Genomic DNA, 23,453 nt, shown 5'->3' on the forward strand with positions numbered 1-23,453 from the left:
CATAAATTATAGAAACATACAATATTCCAAAAATGAATCAGGAAAAAAACATTGATGAGAGAGAAAAATTAATTGGTTGCCTCAATCAATGAAAGTTCTGGACCAGATGGCCCTACAGGAGAATTTTATCAAACATTCAAAGAATAACTAATACCTATCCTTCTCAAATTATTTCAAAATAATTCATAAGGAGAGAAGACTCTTGAGCTCATTTTAAGATGCCAGCATTGTCCTAATTCCAAAACCAGATAAAGGCACTAAAATCAAAGAAAATTATAGGCCAATATCCCTGATGAACAGTGTTGCTAAAATCTTCAACAAAATATTAGCAAACCAGATTCAGCATTACACAAGATCACACACCATGATCAAGTGGGATTTATTCTGGAGATGCAACCTTGGTACATCAATAATCATGATATATCACATAAACAAAATGAAGGATAAAAATATAAAAATCATATGAGCATATCAATAGATGTAGAAAAATCGTTTGATAAAATCCAACACCCATGTAACCTAATAATAGAGTAATATGCAAATTAACCATCAATTTGCTACACAAACCAGCCAATCAGAGTGAGTATGCAAATTAACCTGACAAAGATTGTGGTTAATTTGCATACAAGGAGAGAGGAGTGAAGGCTAAAGACAGCATAAAAGGAAGAGGGAGGCTCCGAAAGTGGAAAGCAAGGTGGCTGCAGCTGCTGGAGGGAAAGTACTGGCAGTGCCTGCAGGGTGGGGTGGGGTGAGGTGGGATGAGGTGTACAGCAGTGGTGGAGGTAGCAGCTATAGGAAGCAGTGGGGTGCCAGGCGGGCAGGTGGGGTGGGCCGGGAGGAGCACTCAGTAGCAGTGTGTTTGCAGCCTCAGCCACAGAGGCAGCAGCAGTAGTGGGGCCGCGCAGCTGGGCAGTTGGTCGGGAGTGTGGGGGTGAGGGGTGCTGAGGTGGTGGCAGTACTCACAGCTGTGAAGATGGTGGTGGAGGTGGCCTTGGGCATGGTGGGGTGGGCCCTGCCCATCCTGCCCGCCCCTGCCTGCCACAGGGGGTGGCAGGAGGGAACCCCACCGGAAACCTTATAGGAATACCTCTGCAACAGGTGCCTAGTTTATTATAAAAACTCTTAGCAAAGTGAAAATATAGGGAATATATATGACAAATCCACAGCCAACATCATACTCAATGGACAAAAACTACAAATATTTTCCATAAGACTGGGAAAAAGTCAGGAATGTCCGCTTTCACCATTCTTATTCAAAATAGTACTGGTAGTCCTACCTACAGCAATAAGACAAGAAGAAGATTTTTAAAAAGGCATCCTAATTAGAAAGGAAGAAGTATAACTATCTATATTTACAGATGACATGATACTGTATATAGTGAACCCTAAAGGTTCCACTAAAAAAAAAAAGAAAACTAGAACTGATAGGTGGATTCATTTATAGTAGTAGGATACAAAATAAATATGCAGAAATCAGTTGCATTTCTATACCAATAATCAACTACCAGCAAGGGAAACTGAAAAAATGATCCCATTCACAATTTCTTCAAAATGAATAAAATACCTAGAAATAAATTTAACCAAGGATCTAAAGGACCTGTATTCAAAAAATTATGACACTGAAGAAAGAAATTGAAGAAGATACAAATCATATGGAAGCATATACTGTGTTCATGGATAGGAATAATTGAAATCATTAAAATTTTCATACTAGCCCTGGCCCATGTGATTCACTGGCTATATTGTTATGGCATCCACCAAAGGGACATTGGTTCAATTCCCAGTCATGGCATGTACTCAGGTTGTGGATTCAATCCTTGTACGGGTGTTTTTCTCTCACATTGATGTTTCTCTTTTTTGCCCTCTACCTTCCTCTGTTTCTCTCTCTTTGGAATCAAGGGGGGAAATGCCCATAGGTGAGGATTAAAATATAATAAAAATTAAAAATAAGTAAGTAAAATGTCCATTCTACTCAAAGCAATCTATAGATTCAACCCAATTCCTATCAAGATACCAATGGCACATTTCACAGAACTGCTGTAGAACGAATATTCAAAAAATGTATATGGAACCACAAAATACCCCAAATAGCCACAGCAATTTTGAGAAAGAACATAGCTGGGCCCTGTTGGTGTGGCTTAAGTTGGTTGGGTGCCATCCCGTGCACCAGGTGGCCACAGGTTCAATTTCAGGTCAGGGCACATGCCCATGCTGCAGGCTTGATCCCCAGGAGGGGGCATGCAGGTAGCAGCTAATCAATGTTTCTGTCTCATCAATGTTTTTATCTCTTTCTCCCTCTCCCTTCCTCTCTCTGAAATCAAGTAAAATATATTTTTAAAATTTTTAAAAATTAACACAATTGGGGGAATCATACTACCTGATATCAAACTATACTACAATGCAATAGTAATCAAAACAGCATGGTACTAACATAAAAACAGATATATAGATCAATGGAATAATAGAGAGCCCAGAAATAAACTCACACTTTTATGGTCAATTAATATTTGACAAAGGAGGCAAGAACATACAATGGGGTAAAGATAGCCCATTCAATAAGTGGTGTAGGAAAAATTGGAGATACATGCAAAAAAAAAAAAAAAAAAAAAAAAAAAAAAAAAAAAAAAAAAAAAAAAAAAAGACCACCTTCTTACAACATACACAAGAATAAACACAAAATGGATTAAAGCTTTAAATGTTAGACTCAAAACCATAAAAATCCTAGCAGAAAACATAGGCAGTAACATCTTAGACATTTCTCAAAGCAATTTTTTTTCTGATATATATCCTAAGGCAAGGGAAACAAAAGAAAAAAATAAACAAACGGTACTACATCAAACTGAAATGTTTTTCACAGCAAAAGAAACCAATAACAAAATACAACAAGACAACCCACGGAATTGGAGAACATGTTTGTCAATGATACTTCTGATAAGAGATTAATATCCAAAATTTATAAAGAACTTATAAAACTCAAAAAAAAAAAACCCCACAAACAATCCAATTTAAAAATGGGCAAAGGACCTGAATAGACACTTCTCCAAAGAAGACATATAGATGGCCAATAGATATAGGAAAAGATGTTTAATGTCATGAATCATCAGAGAAATGCAAATTCAAACCAAATGAGATATCACCTGATGCCTATCGTAATGGCTATCATCAATGAATCAAATATCAACAAGTGTTTGTCAGGATGTGGAGGAAAGGGAACCCTTTTCCACTGTTGGTAGGAATACAGATAGGTGCAGCCACTGTAAAAAGCAGCATTGGGTTACCTTAAAAATGTTTAAATGGAACTGCCTATAACCCAGCAATTCCACTTCTGGAAATATATTTGGAGAAACCCAGAGCATAATTTGAAAAAATATATGCACCACTATATTCATTACAGCATTATTATTTGTAATAGCCAAGATTTGGAAGCCGCCCAAGTGACCATGAATAGATGAATGGTGCCCTGACCGGTTTGGCTCAGTGGATAGAGTATCTGCCTGTGGACTCAAGGGTCCCAGGTTTGATTCCAGTCAATGGCATGTACCTTGGTTGCTGGCACATTCCCAGTAGGGAGCGTGCAAGAGGCAGCTGATCAATGTTTCTAACTCTCTGTCCCTCTCCCTTCCTCTCTGTAAAAAATCAATAAGATATATATTTTTAAACAACATAGACTGATGAACAAGATCAGACCCAGAGATAAGAAGACATGGGTCAGACTGTTGGACCTCAAAGGGAGGGTGGGGATAAAAGGGAGAGATCAACTAAAGGACTTATGTGCACACATATGAGCCTAACCAGTGGTCAAGGACAATAGGGGGATGGGGGCATGAGTGGTGGGGGGGAGACTGGAATGGGGATTGAGGAAAAATATGTGATACCTTAATCAATAAAGAAATTAATAAAAAATATGAATGGATATTTTATCTATTATAGTACATTTCCAAAATGAATATGAGTTGACCACAAAAATAGAAGATCTTATCCTTTGCAACAATATGAATGAACCTAAAGAGTATTATGCTAAGATAAATAAGCCAGACATATACCATATGCTTTCACTTATATGAGGAATCTAATAAACAAAATAGACTCACAAACAAAATAGAAACAGATTCATATTCAGAGAACAGACTGACAGCTGTCAGAGGGGTGGGTGGAAGGGCTGGGTTGAAAAGGTGAATAGCTTAAGAAAAAAGCACCTCATAGACAACAGTATGGTGATTACCAGAGGGAAAGGGGGTGGGTGGGAAAGTAGGTGAGGGTAAAGGAGGGGTAAATGGTAATGGAAGGAGACTTGACTTGGAGTGGTGAACACACAATCCAATATACATATGATATATTATAGAATTGTACCACTGAAACCTATATAATTTTATTTACTAATGTCACCCCAATAAATTCAATTTAATAAAGAAAGTCTCTTGAGTTTCTGATCAGCAATATCACAATTTCAGGGTTACTTTCAACACAAAGTTCCCTAGTGAATGCCCACATAGCACATGGTCAACATGTGATATCTTTTCAGGTCCAGATTCCTGTCCCAGCCATCTTTCATTTGACCAGCTCTCTGTTTCTCACAAAACCACAAAACTGGCATATGTGATTTCAATTCCAAGCTTCTGTGAAAAATCACAACACAGACTTAAAACATTTAGGACCCCAGAACCTCTGCTCTGAGTCCCCAAGCCCCTCTTAGTGGATCACAGCCAGCCACCTCTCCGAAAGCTATAGTTCTGAAACTTTTTCATAATCACAGGTATTGGCACAAAGTCTCAGCCATTATTCTCAAGCAGCCTTATAAATGAGCACCTGGCTGGGTGTCACAGATCTAGTGAAAGTCCAAGTGCATCAAAGAGATGCTGTCCATTATTTACATCATGCCTCTCCCTCCTTTCTTCACATAGGTTGAGGTTTGTGAAAACCAGTATGCCCAAGAAATGCAGGCCTCCCTCACCTTACACCCATGTTCTGCACAAGCTACATGAAGCTTGTGAGAAATGTCTTCTATTTCTGCCCCCAGAAACTCACTGGATTCCAGCATTTAGTGCCTATTGCCATATTGAGGGAGAAAACAGTCATTCAGCATGAGTCCTTTGCATCTTGCAACCAAGGCAAAGAAGGTTTCTTCCTTGATCTGATCTGGCATAACCTTCCATGGAGGGTTTGGAAAATAAAATATTACATTCAAAACAAGAAGTGGGAGAGGATTGAAGATGGCTGCCGATAGGAAGGCAGACTTCAAGATAGTGTATGAGTGAGAGAACAAAAGTAGAGTGTGTTGACGTACAGGGAGTGTCTATTTGTGGGTGAGACAGCTATACTCCAAAGGACTGTTGGGGATTATCAGACCAGGGCCTCCTGACTAGGCAGCCTCCATGACTGCTGAAATCTCCCCTGGAGCAACCAGTTCTGCTGCAGAGACATGCCATCTTGAAGGGGACAGTGGCTGTGATCAGAAGCCTATACATCCCAGGACTCTACAACCACAACACTCAGGGACCAGCTGTGAACCCAGGAACACCGGATCTCAAGCAATGTGAATACATAGACTTGGACTAGCTCTGCACCTTCTCATGGAAAGGTCATATTTCACCTAGGGAAAGGTGAGGTCTTCGATCCAGACTGGAGAGAGAAACATGCACAGCAGAATCTAGAGGTTCAGGGGAAGACTGTGCCCCACAAAAATATATAGCCATTTGGGGCCAGTGTGATCCATGAACATGGAAAGGGATCCAAAGGGCTGCTGGCAGAAGGAAACTCTAAAAATCAATCTATAGCTGACTGGGCACAAAAAGGCAGCTTGAAGTTTTATGACTGTGATGGCTGCTTAGTGCCAAGGGGAAAAGACGTGCACAGAGACATTAAAAGCATGCAGTGCCAGAGGGTAAAAGTCACAAGTTCATGCACTTACTCTGGCTCTTTTTTCTCTTTAAATCCTTGCTTTTGATTACTAAGCCCAATATATAAAATCACCCAATTGGGGACACTCTCACAGACTGCAGGGGAAAGTTATATTTGTGGAACCTGGGATCAGAGTGGGGAGTAACTAGCCCTGGGGCAGTCCATTCTCCTAAACCAGTATTATTGATAAATGCTACAGGAAAAATAAAATCTAAATACTGGCTAGAGAGGACTTAAAGCCCCAGAGGTCAATCCAGAAACACTGCCACCCAGGGGTTGAATCACAAATTGACTCTTGTATAAACACAAATAAAAGCAGTCTAAGAAACAAATAAATACTGCCTGCTTGAAAATCAGCACTGTGGCTTACAACACAGAGGAACAGTAGAAACCAGGAAATTTCAATAATGTCCTGACTACCTGACAGGAAACAGGCATAAGAAACGGAACAGTAGAGAAAGTGAATGACCTTCACTAGTACACATTTTTATTTTTTTTCATCTTTTACTAAGAAACTAATGTTTTTCGCCGAAACCAGTTTGGTTCAGTGGATAGAGCGTCGGCCTGCTGACTGAAAGGTCCCAGGTTCGATTCTTGTCAAGGGCATGTACGTTGATTGCGGGCACATCCCCAGAAGGGGGTGTGCAAGAGGCAGCTGATCAGTGATTCTCTCTCATTGATGTTTCTAACTCTATCCCTCTCTCTTCATCTCTGTAAAAAATCAATAAAATATATTTTTTTAAAGAAACTAATGTTTTTCTTTTTTTCCCTCACTTGAATTTACCTTTTTAATTATTATAGTTTTGTTTTAAATCAGTATTATTACTACTACTATTTTACCTTTTAAAGTGTCATTTATTTTCTCTTTTGTTTTATTTTATTTTAATATTTGTGTTCCACATTTTATTTTCATTTTTCCTTTAGCATCACTTTACTGTATCTCAACTTTACCTGTATACCAACACTCTTTTCTTCACTTTTCCATTTTTTTTTTGTCCTGCTTTTCTTACCCAACTCCTGCTTTAGATTTTCCTATTCCTTCTTTTTACCCCATTTTAAAAATTCACTCTACTTATATATCTCATTTCCAATCCCCTGCTCCAAGTCCATACGCACCTCTCTCTTCTCATTTTTCACAATCCAAATTTTTTCTCTATTTTTTGTTTGTTTTTATTGTTGTTATTGTTTCTTTGCTTTGACTTTTTTATTCTATGATTTTTTGTTTTATTTTGTTTTGTTTTGCCTTGCTTTCTCTCTGACCTATTGTTGTTCTTTATTTGATTGCTAAGGTTGTTGTTGTGGGTTTTTTTTTTTTTTTTTTTTTGCTTGTTTGTGAGATTGTTTCTCTTTTTTTGTTTGCTTTTTACTTCTGTTTCTCCTCTCCTCACTTGTTATTAGTTGTTGTTTGTAGTTTGCATTCATCTCTGGGTGTTTGTTGTTTGCATTTTTGGGAATTAGTTGTTGTTTTATTTGAGTTTTCTCCCCATATAAATAGTCTCCTCACCACTTTTTTTTACTCTTTTTCTTTTCTCTCTTACTTTTTTTCCTTTTCTCAATATCATTTTTGCACTCTTTTTCTTCTTTTTTTCTTATCCCCCTAATTCCCTTTCTCTGGTGGACACCTTTATTTGGAGTTATTAGTATCATGAATACATTTGTGTTCAGTGCCTTGTGCATTGTGCCTATTTGTATAATATTTTGTGCCTTTAAAACAATTCAGGAGAGAGAGAGCGCCACATAACCAGATATCAGGTGAAGAGAGATCTTAGGGACACAAAGAAACAGCCTGCATATGAAAGAAAAGCAGGCATCATCAGACAGGAAGTAAACGAAATGGAGGCAAGCAATATGTCAGAGCAAGAATTCAGAGAAATGATCATAAAGTCACTGAAAAGAATGGAAGACAAATTCAACAATATGTGTAATAACCAAGAGAAAATGAAGAAGAACCAAGAAGAAATGAAAAATGACATTGCTGCTGAAAAAAAAAAATAGAAAGCATTAACAGCAGAGTAGAAGAAGCAGAGGAATACATCAGTGAGCTAAAGGACAAGGTAGGAAAAAAAAAACCCAAGTAGAGCAACATCTAGGGGGAAAAAAAAACTTATAAAACTGGAAGAGAGCATAAGGGAACTTTGGGACAACACGAAATGCAACAACATCTGCATAAAAGGGGTGCCAGAGGAGAGGAAACTGAGCAAAGGAAAGGAAACCTGTTTGAAGAAATCATGACATAAAACTTCCCTGATATAGGAAAGAAAAAACTTACACATATTCAAGAAGCTCACAGAGTCCCAAACAAAATGAAACCCAAAAGACCAATGCCAAGGCACGTTATAATTAAATTGGTAAATACCAATGACAAACTAAGAATCTTAAAAGAAGCCAGAGAAAGACAAAAAGATACCTACAAAGGATCCCCCATCAGACTAGCAACTGACTTCTCAACAGAAACACATCATGAAAAAAGGAAATGGAATTAAAAATACAAAGTCATGCAACAAAAGAGTCTGAATCCAAGAATACTGTATCCAGCAAGGCTATCAAACAAAATTGAGGTGTAAATCAGGAGCTTCACAGACAAAAAAAAGGACTAAGGGAATTTATTACCACCAAACCAGCAATGCAAGATATGCTAAAGGGTCTGATGTCAAAAGAAGAAATAGGAAGTGAAAAAGGAACACAGGCATGAAGAATAAAAATGTCTACAAACAACTACCTCTCAATAATAACTTTAAATGTAAACAAATTAAATGCTACAATCAAAAGACATAGGGCATCTGAGTGGATAAGAAAATATGACCCATATATCTGCTATCAACAAGAAACCAACTTCAGAAAAAAAGGAATCACTTATATCTGACAAATTAGGTCTCAAAGTGAAATACATAACAAAAGATAAGGAAGTCCATTTCATAAAACAAAGGAAGCAATCCAACAAGAAGCTATAATTCTGATAAACATATATGCACCAAATAAAGGAGCACCCAAATACATAGAAAAACTTCTGGAGGATATCAAGGGAGAGATTGACAGCAATATAGTCATAGTATGAGACTTTAATACCCCACTATAACCATTGGACAAATCCTCTAAACAAAAAAATCAGCAAAGAAACATCAATCCAAAATGACTCACTAGACCAAGTGTAATTAATTGACATCTTCAGAACATTTCACCCCAATGACACATTCTTCTCAAGTGCACATGGGTCATTTTCAAGATAGACCATATATTGGGTCACAGGTAAAGTCTCTTCAAATTCAAGAAGATAGAAATCATATCAAGCATCTTCTCAGATCATAATGACATAAAACTAGAAATCAACTACAAAAATAAAATCAAACACCTAAAGGCTAAATAGCATGCTATTAAGCAATGATTGTGTTACCAGAGATATCAAAGAAAAAGTAAAAAAGCATCATGGCAACAGCCAACAATGAAAACAAAACAATCCAAAAACCTATGGGACACAGTAAAAGCAGTCTTGAGAGGGAAGTTTATAGTTCTACAAGCCTACCTCAAAAAAAAAAAAAAAAAAAAAAAAAAAGAGAGAGAGCAACAAGAAAAGCCCAATGTAAACAGAAGGAAGGAAATAATAAAGATCAGAGTGGAGATAAATGACATAGAGACAAAAAAAATACCAAAGATCAAGAAAACCAAAAGCTGGTTCTTTGAAAGGATAAAAAAGATTGATGAAACTTTAGCTTAGGCTCACCAAGAAGCAAAGAGAAAGGACACAAATAAACAAAATCAGAAATGAAAGAGGTGAAAAACATCTGATCCCACAGAAATACAAATGATTATGAAAAAATACTATGAACAACTCTATTCCAACAAAATATACAACCTAGATGAAATGGACATATTCCTAGAAAAATAAAAGCTCCCAAAACTTAACCAAGAAGAATAAAAAAATCCTGAATAGAGCGATAACTACTGAATAAATTAAACAGAGTTCAAAAATCTTCCAGCAAACAAAAGCCCTGGTCCAGACAGCTTTACAGGGGAGTTTTACCAAGCATTCAAAGAAGAACTAAAGCCTATCCTCCTCAGACTATTCTAAAAAATTCAAGAGGAAGGCACACTTTCAAGTTCTTTCTAAGAAGCCAGCATTATCCTAATCCCAAAACCAGATAAAGACACCACACAAAAAAGAGGCCAATATCCTTGATGAACAGAGATGCTAAAATCCTCAACAAAATTCTAGCAAGTTGGATTCAGCAATACATTAGAAAGATCATATACCATGACCAAGTGGGATTTATTTCAGGGATGCAAGACTGGTACAATATCTGCAAGACAATAAATATGATACATAAACCAACTGAGAGACAAAAAAATCATATGATCATATCAATCTATGAAGAAAAAGCATTTGACAAAATACATCACCATTTCTTGATAAAAATTCTCAGCAATGTGGGACTAGAGGATCATATCTCAACATAATAAAAGCCATATGTGACAAACCTAGAGCCAACATCATACTCAATGGGCAAAAACTAAACCTATTTCCCTAAGAACAGGAACAAGACAAAGATTCCCACTTTCACAACTCCTGTTTGACATAGTACTAGAGGTACTAGCTATAGCAATCAAACAAGAAGTAGAAATAAAAGGCATCCAAATTGGAAAAGAAGAAATAAAACTGTCCTCATTTGCAGATGACATGATTCTATACCTAGAAAATCCCAGAAACTCTATAAAAAATTAATATTCCTAATAAATGAATTTGGCAATGCATTAGGATACAAAATTAACTCCCATAAATCTATGGCCTTTTTATGCACCAATAAGGAACTTATAGAAAGAGAAATTTAAAAAAAAAAAAAACAATCCTATTTACAATTGCACCAAAAAATTAAGATATCTAGTAATAAACTTAATAAGGATGTAAAAGACCTGCACTCAGAAAACTACACTACATTGAAAAAAGATATTGAGAAAGACATGAACAAATGAAAGAATATACCATTTTTCATGGATTGGTAGAAACAACATCATTAAAATATCCATACTACCTAAAGCAATCTATAGATTCAATGCAATACCTACTAAAATACCAATGGCATATTTCAAAGATCTAGAAAAAAAATCTCCAAAAATATATCTGGAATAAAAAATAAAAAATAAAAAACAATAGCCACAGCTATACCGAAAAAGAAGAACAAACTTGGAGGGATCACAATACCAGACATCATACTGTATTACCAAACCACAGTTCTCCAAAAATGCCTGATACTGGCATAAGAATAGACATACAGACCTAGGGAACAGAATAGAGGACCCAAAAATTGACCAAAACCATTATGCTCAATTAATATTTGACAAAGGAGGCAAGATAGTACAATGGAGCAAAATTAGCCTCTTTAATAAATGGTGCTGGGAAATTTGGTGAGATGCATGCAGAAGAAGAAGAAGAAGAAGAAGAAGAAGAAGAAGAAGAAGAAGAAGAAGAAGAAGAAGAAGAAGAAGAAGAAGAAGAAGAAGAAGAAGAAGAAGAAGAAGAAGGAGAAGAAGAAGAAGGGGGGGAGGAGGAGGAGGAGGAGGAGGAGGAGGAGGAGGAGGAGGAGGAGGAGGAGGAGGAGGAGGAGGAGGAGGAGGAAGAAGAAGAAGAAGAAGAAGAAGAAGAAGAAGAAGAAGAAGAAAGAAGAAGAAACTAGATCACCAACATACACCATACAAAAAACAGACTCAAAATGGCTAAAGGATTGAATGTAAGATGGGAAACCATAAAAATCCTACAAGACTCCATAGGCAGCTAAATTGCAGACGTATGTCACAGCAATATCCTCACAGACACAGATCCTATGGCAAGAGAGACTAAGAAAAAATAAATAAACACATAGGACTACATTAAAATGAAAAGCCTCTGCACAACAAAAGATACAAAAGAAAAGAAAAAAGAAAAGAAAAGAAAAGAAAAGAAAAGAAAAGAAAAGAAAGCCTGCTGCATGGGAAAACATATTTGCCAATGTTATCTCTGATGAGGGTCTAATCTCCAACATTTACAGGGAACTCAGACAACTTAACAAAAGGAAGATAAACAATTTAATAAAAAAAAATGGGCAAACGACCTAAATAGACACTTTTTGAAAGAGGACATTCAGAAAGCCAAAAGACACATGAAAACATGCTCAAAGTCACTAAGCATCCCAGAGGTGCAAATCAAAACAACAATGAGGTATTACCTCACACCTGTCAGAATGACTATCATCAACAAATCAACAAATGACAAGTGCTGGCAAGGATGTAGAAAAAAAGGAACCCTCCTTCACTGGTAGTGGGAATGCATACTGGTGCAGCCACTGTGGAAAACAGTGTGCCGTTTCCTCAAAAAATTACAAATGGAACTGTAATTTGACCCAGTAATACCACTTCTATAAATATATTCCAAGAAAACAGAAACACCAATCAGAAAGGATATATGCACCCTTATGTTCATAGCAGCACAATATACAGTAGCTAAGATTTGGAAACAGCCTAAATGCCCATCAGCAGATGAGTGGATTAGAAAACTGTAGTACATCTATACAATGGAATACTATACTGCTATAAAAAAGAAGGAATTCTTACCATTTGAAGCAACAAGGATGGAACTGGAGAGCATTATGCTAAGTGAAATAAGCCAGGCAGTGAAAGAAAAATACCACATGATCTCACTCATTTATGTATAATAAGGAACATTATAACCTTATGAATTAAAAGATAGATACAGAGGCAGAGTATCACTAAACAGACTGTCAAATTACAGCAGGAAGGCTAGGGAGTGTTGTTGGGGGGAGGTAAAAGATCAATCAAAGGACTTGTATGCATGCATATAAGCATCACCAATTGGACACAAGACACTGGGGGAGGGAGGTTGAGGGCATGTACCGGGGGTAGGGGAGGCCAGGGGAAGATAAATGGAGAGGGGAGGGGATATGTACTACTATTTGTAATACTTTAAACAATAAAATAATATTTAAAAAAAATAAAATAAGCAGCAAAAACAAACAAAAAAGAATGCAAGATCCAGTTTAAAGAGAAAAAGAAAACACATAAGGAGTAGTAAAACATCAGATTGGAATGGTGAGAACAACATAAGAGAGAGTGGGAAGCTATTGAGAGGGACATGTTTGGAGAGGTTGTATATTTGGATGGATAGGTCTTAACCACTGATATGAGCACTCACTCTCAGGTTAATACCAGATGTCCAGCCTCTCTGTGCATGGGTTTCATGACCCTGAATCACACAGACCATCCTATAGTTTAATACAGGGACAGGGCATGAAGAAGTCAGAATATCCACTGTCTATTTATTGCTTCTTTTATCAAAGTCCACCCTCACCCTATACAGCCTGGGATGCCACACAGTAGATGGGAACAAGACTCACAATGCTGGGATTAAGAGAAAATGGCAGTCAAATATGCAGCAGTGTCATGCACCTCCTCCTAGGACCAGGCCAGAAAAGTAACTAAATCAGAGAATATCCACCATGAAGTAACAAATTAGACCCAGCCAAGGATACAATTTTCAATAAGGAAGGGCAGAGGATTCCTAGACAACACAGCTTGCCAGCCATAACCCATGTGGAACCACCACTGTGCCTGGCAATGAGTGTGCAGTACCTCCCAGCAGGCTCCCAGATGTCTTCAGGAAGCATGTGCCACCAGAGTGAACTCCTGCCCCAGGCATCCTCACCATCCCACTGGGACCCACCATCCTAGGATTCTGTTCCAGAACCCCACAGTGAGTGAAGCCTGTGCTCTATCCCTGCTCTGAACCCCAGAACTGTGCTGCTAGCCTGACCAGAACCACCCAGCATGCACTCCACCCTCAGCCCTGGGAACTGATGTTGAGGTGATCTAGAGCAACCCAGAGCATGCCCAAGTCAAGGCCACAGGAGATCTCTGATTGTGTGACTCAGAGCAATCTGGGCTCATTCCACCCTGGCCCTTGAAACAGTCCTACTGGGGCAAACCAGAGCAACCCAACACACACCTCACCTCAGGACAACAGGGTAGCATGGATTGAGTGTCCCAGGGAAACCTGCACAAGCTCCCCACAGAGGAGGGGAGAATTTGAGAAACCCATTGTTTAGAACTGTTGGAGTTCTAAGCCAAGGGTCACAGGACTGTGCTGCAAGTGTTCTGCCAGAGGGACATAGAATGCCACCCTGTCATGGGTTCCAGGACCAGATAGTAAATTGCATGCCAGTGGGCTCTGGGTTCTCACAGGGAATTGCACACCAGAGGAACTGTGCATGTGCTCCCACCATCACAAGCATTTGAAGTAGACAACTGAGGGACCAGATTCATGAAAGAAGGGGATACAACTCAGAACAGAGACAATAAAGACATGAGACTCAAGGCAGACACAGCCTCTGGCCTAACAATTTCCAGACCATTGTCCTGATAGGCCCTTCAACCTTTCAAACCCCAAGCAAGGTGCACAGGGCCAGAAAAAATGGGGAGACAAAGAAACAATCACCCAAGGATAGAAAAGGAGGAATCACCAGAAAAGGAACTAAATAAAATAGAGGTATGCAATATATAAGAAAAATAATTCAGAGTAAGGATCATACAGTTTATAAATCAAACTTAAGTAAGAATCAATAAGAAATAAAAACTGATATAGCTACCATAAAAAAAACACAATGGAAGGTTTCAACAATAGATTAGAAGAAGCAGAGGACTGAATTAGTGTGTTAGAAGATAGGACAGAAAAAAAAATCTGAAAAACAATTGGAAAAAAATTAGAAAGCAGGAGAGCCTAAGGGAGCTTTGCGACAACATGAAACAAAGAAACATATAATAGGAGTGCCAGAAGGACAACAAGAGGAGCAAGAATTAGAAAATCCATTTGAAGAAATAATTACAGAAAACTTCCCTGATTTGGGGAAGAAAAAAGTCAAACAAGCACAGAGAATCACAAACAAGATAAATACAGAAAAAAAAGAAGAAAAAAAAAAAAAAAAAAAAAAAAAAAAAAACCCACACCGAGACACGGGATAATTACAATGGCAAACATTATCAACAAAGAGAGAATATTAAAGGCTGCAAGAGAGAGACAGAGAGTTACCTACAAAAGATCTCCCATTAGGTTGGCAAATGATTTATCAACAGAAACACATCAGGTCAGAAGGGAATGGAATGAAGTATATAAAGTGACACAAAGCAAGGAACTGAATCCAAGAATACTATAACCAACTGAACCCAAGAATACTATAACCAACAAGACTATTATTCAAAATTGCAAGGGGAAATTAGAGGCTTCGCAGACAAAAACAGGCTAAGGGAGTGTATTACCACCAAGCCAGCAAGTCAAGAAAAGGTAAAAGGACTATTGTACAAAGAAGAAATAGAAAGGGATGAAGAAACACAGGGATACAAAAAAGTACCTATCAATAATAACATTATATGAAAATGGACTAAATGCTCCAATCAAAAGACATAGAGTGGCTGAATGGATAAAAAAAACATGACCTATATATACTGAGCGGCCAGATTATTATGATCTCTGAACACATAATAATCTGGCCACTCAGTGTATATCCTTTATAATAAAAAGCGAATATTCCCCCTCAACCAGGAGCTCTACCAGCAAGCAGGCCAACCAACCTCCCATGTCCCCCCTTCTACTCATGGCTAGGCTGGCTGGACCCCATCCATGAATGAATTCATGTACCAGCCCTCTAACACACACACACACACACACACACACACACACACACACACACACACACAGAGTGGCAAGATTATTATGTGTTCAGAGATCATAATAATCTGGCCACTCAGTGTATATGCTGTCTACAAGAGACCCACCTGAGAACAAGGGACTCACACAGACTGAAAGGGAAGGGATAAAAAACATTTTTTAGGCAAATGGAAATGAAAAAAAAAAAAGCTGTGTTGTAATACCTATATCTGAAAAAAATATATTTCAAAGTAAAGGCCTTAACAAGAGATAAGGAAGACCACTTCATAATACTAAAAAGATCAATACAAGAGAATATAACTTTGGTAAACATATATGAACCCAATTCAGGAACATACAAATATATACAAAAAATCTGGAAGATATCAAGGAAGATATCCACAGCAATACAATCATAGTAGGGGATTTTAATATCCTCTTGACATCACTGAATAAATCCTCTAGACAAAAAATAAGCAAAGAAACATCAATAATAAATGACTCACTAGATGTGATGGACTTAATTGACATCTTCAGAACATTGCACCCTAAAGCTACAGAATGCACATTCTTCTCAAGTGCACATGGGGCATTTTCAAGGGTAGACTGCATATTGGCACACAGGCAAAGTCTCTTCAAATTCAAGAAGGTTGAAGTCATATTAAGTGTCTTCTCCAATAAAAATGGTATATTAGAAATATACTATGATTGAAACAATCAAAAAAAATCTGATACTTGGAGGCTAAATAGCATGTTATTAAACAACTAGAGGCCAAGTGCATGAAATTTGTGCATGGAGGGGGTGTTTGCACCCTCTCCAATCTGGGACCTCTCTAAGGATGTCAGACTCCCCGTTTAGGCCTGATCCAACGGGAATCAGGCCTAAACGGGCAGTCCAACATCCCTCCTACAGTCCAGGACTGGTGGCTCCCAACTGCTAGCCTGCCTGCCTTCCTGATTGCCCCTACATGCCTTTGCTTGCCAGCCTGATCCCCCCTAACCACTCCCTTGCCAGTCTTATTGATGCCTAACTGCTCCCCTGCCAGCCTTTTGCCTCTAACTGCTCTCCCCTGAAGGCCTGGCCACCCTTAACTTCCCTTCCCTGCAGGCCTGGTCACACCCAACTGATCTCTCTTGCATACCTGGGTCCCCCCCAAGTGCCATTCCCTGCAGTCCTGGTCTCCCCCAACTTTCCTCCTCTACTGGCCTGCTCACCCCTAACTTCTCTCCTCTGTAGGCTTGATCACCTCCAACTTCCCTCCCTTACAGGCTTGGTCGCTTCCAACTGCCCTTCCCTGCTGGACATCTTGTGGTGGCCATCTTATGTCTACATGGGGGCAGGACCATATGGGGGACAGCCATCTTGTGTGTTGGAGTGATAGTCAATCTGTGTATTATTCTTTTATTGGATAGAATAGAGGCCTGATGTATGGGTTGGGGCCAGCTATTCAATAGTTTGCCCTGAAGGATGTTTCAGATCAGGGTAGGGGCATGGGGTAGCCTTGGCAAGGGGCCTGTGGTGGTTTGCAGGCTGTCCATGCCCCTCAGCGACCCAAGCAGAGGCCCTTTTATCTGGAATTTATTTATCTTCTACAATTGAAACTTTGTAGCCTAGAGTGGAGCCAAGCCTTCTGCTCCCTCCGTGGCAGCAGCCATTTCTATTGGGATTTATTTATCTTCTATAATTGAAATTTTGAAGCCTTAAGTGGAGGCCCAGACTGGCCAGGGTTTGCAGAAAGCTTGTCTTCCTCCAATGCCAGGGGAACCCAAGCCTCTCTCCTGCTTTCTCTGTGGCCACAACCATCTTGGTTGAGTTAATTTGCATACTCGCTCCTGATTGGCTGGTGAGTGTGGCTGGTGGGCCTGGCTTGTGGGTGTAGCAGAGGTACAGTCAATTTGAATATTACTCGTTTATTATATAGGATGGTTGTGTTACTAATGAGATTAAAGAAGAAATAAAAAACCTCCTGGAAACAAATGACAATGAAAACACAACAATCCAAAACAGTGAAAACAGGTCTGAGAGGAAAGTTCATAGCATCACAGGCTGATCTGAAGGAAAAAACAATAATAATGATAATAAATTATCTAACTCTACCTCTTAAAGAAGTAGAAAGGGAGAACAAAGAAAAGTACTGAGTGAGCAGAGGAAGGAAATATAGTAATCAGAGTGGAAATAAATGACATACACAGCAACAAAAGATCAATGAAACCAAGAGCTGGTTCTTCAAAAGTCTAAACAAGATTTATGAACATTTAGGCTCACTAAGAAACAGAATGGGAGGAACCAAAATCAGAAATGAAAGGGGAAATAATAAGTGACCCCTCAGAAATGCAAAAGATTGTAAGAAAAATACTATGAACAACTCTATTCCAACAAACTAAAATAAATGGACATACTCATAGAAAAATATGACCTTCAAAAACTCAATCAGAAAGAATTAAAAAAATGAATAGGCTCATAACTATGGAGAAAATTATAGCAGTAAACAAAAAACTTCCATCAAACAAATACCCTGGACCCGACCACTTCACATGGGAGTTTTACCAAATATTCAAAGAAGTACTCAAACTTACCCTCCTCAGAATATTCCAAATAAAGTAAAGGAACACTTCCAAGCTCTTTCTATAAAGCTAGTCTTCCCCTAATCCCAAAACAAGATGAAGACACTACAAAGAAAGAAAACTCAAACCAATAACCCTGATGAACACACATGCTAAAATCCTCAACAAAATTCTAGCAAATCGGATCCAGCATTGCATTAGAAAGATCATACAACATGACCAAGTGGTATTTATTCAGGGGATGCAAGGATGCTACAATATCCCCAAATTAATAAATGTGATACATCACATAAACAAATTGAGAGATAAAAATCACATAATTATATCAATTGATGCAAACAAAACATTTTACAAAATTGAACACCCTTTCTTGATAAATACTCACAGGAAAGTGGGAATAGAGAGATCACACTTCAACATAATAAAAGCCTTATTTGACAAAACTACAGCCAACATCATACTCAACCATTTCCTCTGATCACAGGAACAAGACAGGGATGCCCACCTCACCACTCCTGTTCAACATAGTATTGGTAGTGCTCACTATTGCAATCAGACAAGAAGAAGAAATTAAAGGCATCCAAATTGGAAAAGAAGAAGTGAATCTGTCATTATTTGCAGGTGACATGATATTGTACATAGGAAACCATGGAAATTCCATAAAAAAGACTTAATAAATAAATTTGGCTATGTAGCAAGATTAAAAAAAATTAACACTCAGAAATCTGTGGCTTTTTTTATACACCAATAATGAAATCACACAAACAAACAAAAAACAATCTCACTATTGCACCAAAAAAATTAAGATACCTAGGAATAAACTTAACTGAAGAAGTAAAAGGCTTGTACTGAGAAAACAATAGGTCATTGGAAAAATAGATAAAGAAAGGTGTAAGCAAATGGAAGAATATACTATGTTTATGGATTGGTAGAATCAACATTATGAATATGTCCATATTACCCAAAGCAATTTATAGATTCAATGCAATTCCCATTAAAATACCAATGGCATATTTCACAGACCTAGAACAAATTCTACAAAAATGCATATAGAATAAATTAAAAAAAAAGACCACAGCAATCCTAAGAAATAAGAAGAAAGTTGGAGAAATCATAATATGAGATATCAAGCTATATTACAAAGCCAGTGTTCTCAAAACTGCCTGATACTGGCACAAGAACAGACATATAGACCAACGGAACAGAACAGAGAACCCAGAAATCAACCCAAGCCATTATGCTCAATTAATATTTGACAAAGAGGCAAGAGCATACAATGGAATAAAGACAGTCTCTTCAATAAATGGTTTTGGGAAAATTGGACAGATACATGCAAAAAAAAAAAAATGAAACTAGACCACCAGCTTACATCATTCACAAAAATAAACTCAAAATGGATAAATGACTTAAATGTAAGAAGGGAAACCATAAAAATCTTAGAAGAATCCTATAGACAGAAAAATGTCAGACATATGCCACAGCAATATCTTTACCAATACAGATCCTAGGGCAATGGACACTAGGGAGAAAATAAACAAAGATGACTACATCAAAATAAAAAGCTTCTATGCAGTAAAAGAAACCATCAACAAAACAATGAGAGTCCACTGGATGGGAGAACTATTTGCCAATGTTATATCCAATAGGAGCCTAATCTCTAAAATTTATAGGGAACTCATACATCTTAACAAAAGGAAGATAAACAATCCAATTTAAAATTTTGCAAACACCTGAATAGACACTTTTCAAAAGTGGACATACAAAAGGCCAGGAGACATGAAAACATGCTCAAAGGCACTAATCTTCTGAGAGATGCAAAATCAAAATGACAATGAGGTACCATTCTACATCTGTCAGAATGACTATAATCAACAAATCCACAAACTACAAGTGCTGGTGAGGATGTGGAGAAAAAGAAATCTTCATGCACTGCTGGTGGGAATGCAAACTAGTGTAGCCACTGTGAAATTATAGTAGAATACATACTTTAATACCCCATTAACATCACTGAATAAATCCTCTAGACAAAAAATTAGCAAAGAAACATCAATCTTAAATGACTCGCTAGAACAGATGGACTTAATCGATATCTTTAGAACATTCCACCCCAAAACTCCAGAATATACATTCTTCTCAAATGCACATGGGGTATTTTCAGAAATAGACCACATGATGGGACAAAGGCAAAGTGTCTCCAAATTCAAGAAGATTTAAATCGAATCAAGCATCTTCTTAGATCACAATGGCATACAATTAGAAATTAATTACAATTTAAAAATCACAAAAATTCAAACATTTGGAAGCTGAATAGCATACTATTAAGCAATGAGTGTGTTACCAAAGAGATCAAAGAAGAAACAAAAAACATCCTGGTAACAAATAACAATGAAAACACAACAATCAAAAATCTATGGGACACAGTGAAAGCAGTCCTGAGAGAAAAATTCATAGCATTACAGGCCTGCCTCAAAAAAAAAAAAAAAAAGTAATATTAATAAACCATCTAACTCTGCAAATGGAAAAATTAGAAAGAGATCAACAAGAAAAGCCCAGAGTGAGCAGAAAGAAGGAAATAATAAAGAGCAGAGCAGAAATAAATGACATAGAGACTAAAGAAAACAAATAAAAGATTAATAAAACCAAGAGCTGGTTCCTCGAAAGGATAAATAAGATTGATGAACCTCCAGCTAGTATCACCAAAAAGCAAAGAGAGAAGACCCAAATAAACAAAATCAGACAGAAAAATAGGCAAAATAACAACAGAATGCACAGAAATATGAAGAATCATAAAAAAAATACTATGAGACACTTTTAACCAGTTTGGCTAAGTGGATAGAGTGTCGGCCTGTGAATTGAGGAGTCCCAGGTTCAATTCCTGTTAAGGACATGTGCCTTGGTTGTGGGAAAAGGGCATGTACCTTGGTTGTGGGCACATCCCCAGAAGGGGGTGTACAGCAGGCTTCTGATCAATGTTTCTCTCTCATTGATGTTTCTGACTTTCTGTCCCTCTCCCTTTCTCACTGTGAAAAAATCAATCAAATAAGCCGAAACTGGTTTGGCTCAGTGGATGGGGCATTGGCCTGCGGACTGAAAGGTCCTGGGTTCGATTCCAGTCAAGGGCTTGTATCTTTGTTGTGGGCACATCCCCAGAGGGGGGTGTGCAAGAGGCAGCTGATCGATGATTCTTTCTCATTGATGTTTCTGACTCTCTGTCCCTCTCTCTTCCTCTCTGAAGGAAATCAATAAAATATATATTTAAAAAAAATAAATAAAATATACTTAAAAAAATACTATGAGAAAAAAAATGTTTCAAGGAGAAAACCAAGATGGCAGCCTAGGTAAGTACCTAAGCTGCTGCCTTGCACAACAATTTTAAAATAACAACTAAAAGACAGAATGGATATCATCCAAAAACACAGGAAAGCTGGCGGAGTGGGAAATCTACAACTAGAAAGGAGAGAGGCTCATGGAACGGATTGGGAGCCTCAAAGTGCTGAGGTAGGAGACGCTCGTGTGCAGAGAGGAAGGGCGGTCAAATACCTGGCTGGTGGGAGGGGAAAGGAAGTCCCTGATTGCACTGAACCCTTTCTGACTGTACTGAATCCCAACCCAGGCCAAAATCCTGTGGACCCAGGCTCATACGAATGGAGTCCTGGCAGAAACTCAGGGAAGCCGCAGAAGGCAGAGGTCAGGCGGAAACTCAGGCGAGCGCACAAGGGCAGGGCTGACAGGAGGCCAAGACTGTCAGCTCAGCCCTGAGACTCCGCCCCATCCAAACTGAGCTTTTGCAATTTTGCAAGTCTGATCCTATAAGACTGTCTCCAATACAGAAGGTATCCCGGAGTAGACACAACTGATACATCCAATGGGCCTGGAGGTCAATTCCTCTCAGTAATACCAACAACAATCAAGTCTTAACTACAACGAGGCTATTCACGCAGTTCACAAAAGGGAACACCAAGAGTGTCTACCTCAGGTAACTGGAGAGGCTGACCCACTGGGCCATATAGGACACCAAACACACAAAGTGATCCTACCAACTCTGGGAAGCAGCGAAAATGCGAGATAAGGAAATAGATCTCAAACAAAAGAGATGGAGGAGAACAAAAGACTGGATATACAGTTCAAAACCACGGTTATAAGGTTTTTCAAGAATTTCCTAGAAAAGACCAATAAAATTTAATGAGACCCAACTAAAAATTAAACATAAACTGACTGAAATAAAAAATATTATACAGAGCCAAAACTGGTTTGGCTCAGTGGATATAGCATCGGCTGTGGACTGAAGGGTCCCGAGTTCGATTCCAGTCAGGGGCATGTACCTTGGTTGTGGGCATGGCCCCAGTAGGGAGTGTGCAAGAAGCAGCTGATTGTTGTTTCTCTCTTATCGATGTTTCTAACTTTCTATTCCTCTCTGTAAAAAAATTAATAAAATATATTAAAAATATATTATACAGAGATCCGGTAGCAGACTGGAGGAACAGAAGAATCAAGTCAAATATTTGGAATACAAAGAGCTATAGGACACTCCTCTGGAGAAGCAAGAAGAAAAGAGAATCCAGAAAGTTGAAGATAGTGTAAGGAGCCTTTGGGACAACTTCAAGTGTACCAACACCAGAATTATGGGGTGCCAGAAGAAGAGAGAGTGCAAGTTACTGAAAATCTATTTGAAGAAATAATGTCAGAAAACTTCCCCCACCTGGTGAAATAAATAAATTTACAAGTACAGGAAATGCACAGAACCGCAAACAAGAGGAATTCAAAGAGGACCACACAAAGACACATCATAATTAAAATGCCAAGGGCAAAAGACAAAGAGAGAATCTTACCAGCAGCAAAAGAAAAGCAGTTGGTTACCTATAAGGGAGCGCCCATATGAGATTTCTCAACAGAAATAATGCAGGCCAGAAGGGAGTGGCAAGAAATATTCAAAGTGATGAATAGTGAGAACCTACAACCAAGATTACTATATTCAGCAGAGTTATCATTCAGAATTGAAGGGCAGATAAAGATCTTCACAGATAAGAAAAAGCTAAAGGAGTTCATCACCACCAAACCAGTATTATAAGAAATGCTGAAAGGTATTCTTTAACAAAAGGAAGAAGAAGAAAAAAGATAAAAATTATTATCAACAAATACATATATATCAACAAGTAAATCTAAAAATCAAGTGAATTAAAAATCTGATGAACAGAATAAACTGGTGAATATAATAGAATCAGGGGCAAAGAAAGGGAGTGGATTGATAATTATCAGGCGGAAAGGGGTGTGGGGGTGCAGGGAGAGACTGGAGTAAAATTGTACACCT

General features: G+C 38.2%; 1 long non-coding RNA gene across 1 annotated transcript in view; it reads right to left on the minus strand.

Moving 5' to 3' along the window:
- LOC311619938 overlaps nt 1-14,867 on the minus strand; it is a 373,489-nt gene extending 358,622 nt beyond the window's left edge. The window contains exons 1-2 of the long non-coding RNA XR_014794611.1: nt 14,817-14,867; nt 2,585-2,646 (exon numbers count right to left, since the gene is read on the minus strand). This is a non-coding gene — a long non-coding RNA (uncharacterized lncRNA). The remainder of the gene's footprint in view (nt 1-2,584; nt 2,647-14,816) is intronic.
- Nucleotides 14,868-23,453: the final 8,586 nt, after the last annotated feature.

The sequence above is a fragment of the Pipistrellus hanaki genome (genome assembly GCF_964339955.1).
Source record: "Pipistrellus hanaki genome assembly, chromosome: 3".
Lineage (NCBI taxonomy): Eukaryota > Metazoa > Chordata > Mammalia > Chiroptera > Vespertilionidae > Pipistrellus > Pipistrellus hanaki.